The following is a 6,408-nucleotide window of genomic DNA, read 5'->3' on the forward strand; positions in this document are numbered from 1 at the left end:
AATGAAAACCCACCCCATTTGGGTTTTCAGATCTGAACATGCACATTCACCAATAGGCAACAGAGGGAAGATAGAGTTATGGGCAAAGATTGGGGGGAAGTAGGAGCTTGTGTTGATAGATTGTTTTAGGTCAGATTTCCCAGAAGCAGACCTGAGGCAGAAAGTTGTGTGCAAGTGATTTATTGAGGTCAGTAAGGGATCCAAAGGGATCTGGGTGAAATAATAATATTGTTCACTATGCGAATGTTAATATTTTCCAAATTTAGCTTTTTTTTTTTAAAGAAATAAAATGTTACAGTTAAAGCTCCACCCTATCCTAATCCTTTTCTTTCTCCTAAAGGTATCCTGAAGTAGCTATGTATCATTTCCATGCATGCGTTTATACTTTCATTAGTATATCTATCTCAATATATACTGTAATTTTGTATATGGTTAAATTTTATGGAAATAGTATCATACTGTATGTATTCTCCTACAACTTTGTTGATTCATGTAGCTCACTCATTTAATCACTCTAGAGTATTCTGTTGTATAACTAAACCATTTATTCATTTGCCTTCTAATGAACAAAATTGGGTTAGTTCTAATTTTTCCCTTCTGGAGACAATGTGTCAAGGAATATACAAGTAACTATTTTCTTGTACACATGGAGAAAATGTTCTAGGGTTTATACTTAGAAATGGAACTGCTGGTCATGGAATAGATTGTTCTCTTCTACGGACATTTGCTATTTTTTGGCTGCCCTGTATCTGAATCCTCTGTCTATGTTTGAGGAAGTTCCTATAACGACTTCGTAGAGGCAGAGCTCACCTCCGGTTAAAGAAGCTGAAAACGCATGATACTCACTTTGCCACCGGCTTGGGCAGCTAGAGCTCACAGTTGCTGCAACTCCCTGACAACCCTCCTCCCAGGATTCTGAAATTGAAGCTAGTGACACAGAAGTTGTGTTTGCTAGTGGCATGGGTGGCTTCCCAGACTGATTCACTGGCATAAATTTAGCTCTAGTTTGTCAGCAAAGGTTGACTTTGTTCCTACCTTTTCCAAGCCTATTATCCAGCCTTTGTGGAGATTCTGTAAGCTCTCAATAATTTTCAATAAACACCTTTTATGTTTAAATTAGTTACTTTGTTTCTATTTCCTGCAGCTGAGGACCCTGACTGACCGACTCTCCTTGACTGACAGACTTTCCTAAGTGGTGCCAATTTACACTAGCACCACATTGTATTAATAGTTCCCGTTTCCCTAAATCCTTGCCAACATTTGATGTTTTCAGACCTTATATTTTTCCCAGTCAGATGGGTGTGAAATGATTTCTCACTGTTTTTTCTTTTTTGTTGTTGTTGTTGTTCTTTTTTTTTTTGATGTGGACCATTTTTAAAGTCTTTATTGAATTTGTTACAATATTGCTTCTGTTTTATGTTTTGGTTTTTTGGCCACGAGATACGTGGGATCTTAGCTCCCTGACCAGGGATTGAACCCAAACCCCCTGCATTGGAAGGCGAAGTCTTAACCACTGGACTGCCAGGGAAGTCCCCTCACAGTTTGTTTTTTTTTTTTTTTTTTGGATATTAAATTGCATTCAGTTTAAAGTATCTCAGAAGAATGTTAACTCTTTTATTTTTGGTCTGGACATAGAGGTACACTGCACATTAATTCAAATCACAGATGATACTAAATTGGGTGATGATATGAACACCCAGAGAACACAAACAGACAATAAAAAGAGATCCACAATGAAATAACCAAACAATGTTCACACTTCTTAATGCTATTTTGGATATATATATGGAGAAACACCCGAACACTGATTTCTAATAGCTGGAAAATATTTTCTGCATGACTACCTTACAAAGAAACTTGTGGCTGAGAGAAATAAAAACAAAGTAGGTACAAATTTATAATAAAGAACAGTATCAAAGAAAGTTTAACAAATGTGATTAGCATATACTGAAGCATCCCATCAGAGTCTAAAGAAGTGAATGTTCCTTTTAAAATAATCTGTTTAATCAAGCTGTTGTATTGATGCAGAAAAATCATCAATGTGGGGAGATATAGTCAACCGGTAAACAGAAGTTTTAGTGCTGTTGTAAGTAGAAATAGAAGAATTACGTGGAAAGAGCATAACAAAATTTAAGTTCATAAATGTCAAAAACGGAAATGTAATCCAAGGCAAGGGAGAGATGCTTCATCACTAAACTATTATAAAAGTGGAAACCAGTACGTTATAAAGAGAACCTAAGAGAATTCATATCTCTGTCATTGATTTCTCTAATCTGTATTTCAGTTTGGATACATTTTATTAGTTTGTTATATTGCTAATTTGTCATTTTGAAATGAAATTATTATAGGCCCTGGTTAGAATTTCTCCATTAATATTATTATAAAATACAAAAGGATGCCACATAATTTCTGTATTGACCAATTCTTCTTGCTTTCGACTTCTTTATACAATGCAAAAAAAATTGAATGTGAATCACCATACTTATAGATTCTAAGAGTTAGATAAAAGCTTCTTGGAGTGGATGAGAAAGTGAAGCAGGCTCTAAAAATCAGGAGCTCAAATGAGTCATTTAAACTATTCTCCAGTTAAAGTTTAATGCTCTCCACACTCACTGAAAGTCCGTAAATTCAACCCGTGATTATGAAATGCAAACTCTTCGTCCTAGCAACAAACAACACGTCAACAAAAAACCAGAATAAACCACATCTTTAAAGGTTATTAACAAGCCATTTAGCATGCTTCAAGATCAAGGCACAAATAAGGGAGCATGGTTATTCCTTGGTTTGGGAGGTAGGACTGAACCTCAAACACAGCCACTCATGTGCTTCCTTGTAGTTATAGTCACGCACACATGATACCAACCAATCCATCATCAACTAAATACAAGTCAAGTGTTTATTAAAGTACTATTAAATTTTAATTAATATAAAGTCATATTAAAAACATTAGACCATTTTCACCTCAGATTTTAGTTACTGTTTCCTAACCTGTGCATATTTGTAAAGCTTGTTGGTTTTTTCCTTCTCCTTCTCCCTATCTTCACCCTGGTCACCAGGCCTCCCTCTCTTCCCCCTCCCCCTCGCCTCCCCTCCCCCTCGCCTCCCCTCCCCTCCCCCTCCCCCTCCTCCGCTTCCTCCTCCTCCTCCTCCTCCTTCTTCTTTCTCACTCTCCCCCAACCCCTCTCCTCTCTCGCTGAATATACCTTTTCAGAAATGCTCATCTTGTTGAGGGGGGAATCAAAGACAGCACTCACTCAGAATCAGAACTGCGAAAGCCACACCGAAGTTCCAATTAAGCAGCAAGGATATGGAGGAAGGGCTTGGGGTCCTATTGCTTCCCCTTTTTTCTTTTTTTTGATGTGGACCATTTTTAAAGTCTTTATTGAATCTGTTACAATATTGCTTCTGTTTTATGTTGTGGTTTTTTGGCCACGAGGCATGTGGGATCTTAGCTCCCCGACCAGAGATCGAACCTGCACTCCCTGCATTAGAAGGTGAAGCCTTAACCACTGGACCGCCAGGGAAGTCCCCTCACTGTGGTTTTAATATACATTTTCAGGATTCCTAGTGATACTGAACATCTTTTTATATTTTTTTTTAGTCATTGAGATAGCTTCCTTGAATTCCTTTTTCATATCATTTGCTTAGAAAAATAAGCAGTGGCTTAGTCATACGTACTTATTTTATATTTTTTTTGTTGACTTGTCCATTGCATGTTTTATAATATCTTTTCTCAATATAGGACTTATACTTTAATTGTACGAGGAGTCTTGTTATTCTTAAATTTTAAAAAATTAAATATAGTTAAGTTTATCAATATTTGTCTTATGCTTTGTGCCTTTTGCCTCTCAAATAAAAAATGGTTTCTTTTTCTGAGGTTATAAATATACTCGTTTTTGTTTTCCAAAATCTTTTTTTTTTCTTATTAAATTTAGATCTTTAATCCATCTGGAATTGTTTTTAAACTGGTATGTTTGAATAGGTAATACATTCACAGGCCTTGCATATCAAAAAGTCATACAGTGAAGAATCTCCCTCTATCTCATCTCTCATCTATGCTTTTCTGATATACTTTTAGAGGTTAAAAATAATTTTTTTAAACAGCATATTCTTCCTGTTTCTGTCTTTTTTAACACAAATAGTAAATTTGTGTTAAAAACACAATGCTGCACCTATTTTTTTCACTAAACAATATATATTGAGATACTTCCATAAAAACCTTATTCCTCTCTATGTTGTATGACTCTACTGTGATTCATTTAACAAGTTTCCTATTGATAAATATGTAGGTTGTTTGTAGTCTTGTGATGTTACTATCAACAGCTAACACATGTATAGTATGTGCCAGGTACTGTTGTAAGTACTGTTTATATAGATTAAATCATTTAATCCTCACGCCAACCCAAAGAATACATACTATCATTACCTCCATTTTACAGATGAAGGAACCGAGGCACAGGGAGATTTAGTAACTTACCCAAGAACATAATGTTAGTAAGTGGTAGAGCTAGAATTTAAAACTATGCTCTAGCCTTCATGCGCATCACCACATACAGTGCTACGGTGAATACCCTTGCATACACTATGTAAGTTCCTAGAAGTGGACCTGCTGGTTCAGAGAGCAAGTACATATGTAATTGTGCTAGCTATTACCTCTATATAGGCTTGCACTAATGTACACTCCTGACAGCAATGTATAGAAGTATCTTTTCCCCCCATAGCCTTACCACAGTTAAGGTAACACTTGTTATCAAATGTTCGGATGTTTGTCAGTTTGATAAATGAAATACAGGAGATTGCTGTAGTTTCCATTTGTGTTTCCCTTCAGGTGAGTGAGATTGAGCCTCTGTTTCATATGTTTAAAAGTCATTTATATTTCCATTTCTGTAGACTGTTTCTATTCTCTAGTTTTCTATCAGGTTGTGGCCTTTTTTTTCCCCCTTATCAATTTCTAGGAGTCCTTTAATATATATGTAGGAAGATTAGCCCTTTGCTGTGATAGAAGTGGTAGGTATCTTCCCCCCTCCCTCCACATTTGTTAAGATCTCACACACATGTCTTTCTGTGTAAGCTCTCTGTTCTATTCCACTGTCTATTTGTCTTGCCTTGGATTTTCTCTTTTACTCTTCTGCGTAAATTTTAAGAACAGCTTTTTTTTTTTTTTTTTGAACGAAAAGCTATGTTAGGATTTTGATTTGAATTGCCTTAATGTTTAAAGATTTATTTAGAGAGAATTGCCATCTTTAGAATATTGAAGTGACCCATTTATGAACATGATATTATTTCTCTATTTATGTAAATCTTCTCTGTTTGTTAATAAAGTTTTGATTTTTCTCTGTTTTGGTTTTTCACATATTTTGTTAGATTTATTCCTAGGAGCCCTATAATTATTGTGGCTATTATAAATAGTACATGTGTTTTTAAGTTACATTTTCTAATTGTAAATATAGGAATGTTATTAATTTTTCTGTAATTATTGTGTATCCTTCGTCTTTATTAAACTCAGTAATTTGTAGAATTTCTATGATTTTTTAACTGAGACAATAATATCTCCTGTGAGTAATTATAATTACTGAATCCTTAACCTGCAACTTCTTACTCTATGTCAGTCTGTTAGGGATTTAACTTTTACCAGTGATTCACAAACTTTACTGAGAGCGAGGATTATCGGGATGTTGTTAAAATGAAGATTCCTGGAAATGTGTCTCCAGAGATGCTGATTTAGTAGGTCTAGATAGTGGGATACATAATCTGCGTTTTAACACACACTGTATATGACTCGAATATAGTTGCCCAGAGAGCAGCAGTTTGGGAAACTTCTTACATATAACCTATCTCTTCTGATATTTATTATTGCCTCCACAATGAAATGATAAACCCTTGATGGCAGAGATTTTATCTAATCTCTCTTGTATCCTTTGTGCCTAGAATAGTAGCCTACCAACAGTAGATGCTAAATAAGTGTGCAGAAGGTAAAAAGGAATTTTAGGAAAGTCATTGGAAGTACTTTGTGTGAAGCTGCTATTTAAATGCTTTAAAAATGTTTTCTCATGTGCATTTTATACACATTTAAAAGATATCTTTAGGGCTTCCCTGGTGGCACAGTGGTTAAGAATCTGCCTGCCAATGCAGGGGACACTGGTTCGAGCCCTGGTCTGGGAAGATCCCACATACCGTGGAGCAACTAAGCCCGTGCACCACAACTACTGAGCCTGTGCTCTAGAGCCCATGTGACACAACTACTGAACCTGTGTGCTGCAACTACTGAAGCCCGTGTGCCTAGAGCCCGTGCTCCGCAACAAGAGAAGCCACCGCAATGAGAAGCCTGCACACCGCAACAAAGAGTAACCCCCGCTCGATGCAACTGAAGAAAGCCCAGGTGCAGCAATGAAGACCCAACGCAGCCAA

The sequence above is a fragment of the Eschrichtius robustus genome, chromosome 2 (assembly GCF_028021215.1).
Source record: "Eschrichtius robustus isolate mEscRob2 chromosome 2, mEscRob2.pri, whole genome shotgun sequence".
Classification (NCBI taxonomy): Eukaryota; Metazoa; Chordata; class Mammalia; order Artiodactyla; family Eschrichtiidae; genus Eschrichtius; species Eschrichtius robustus.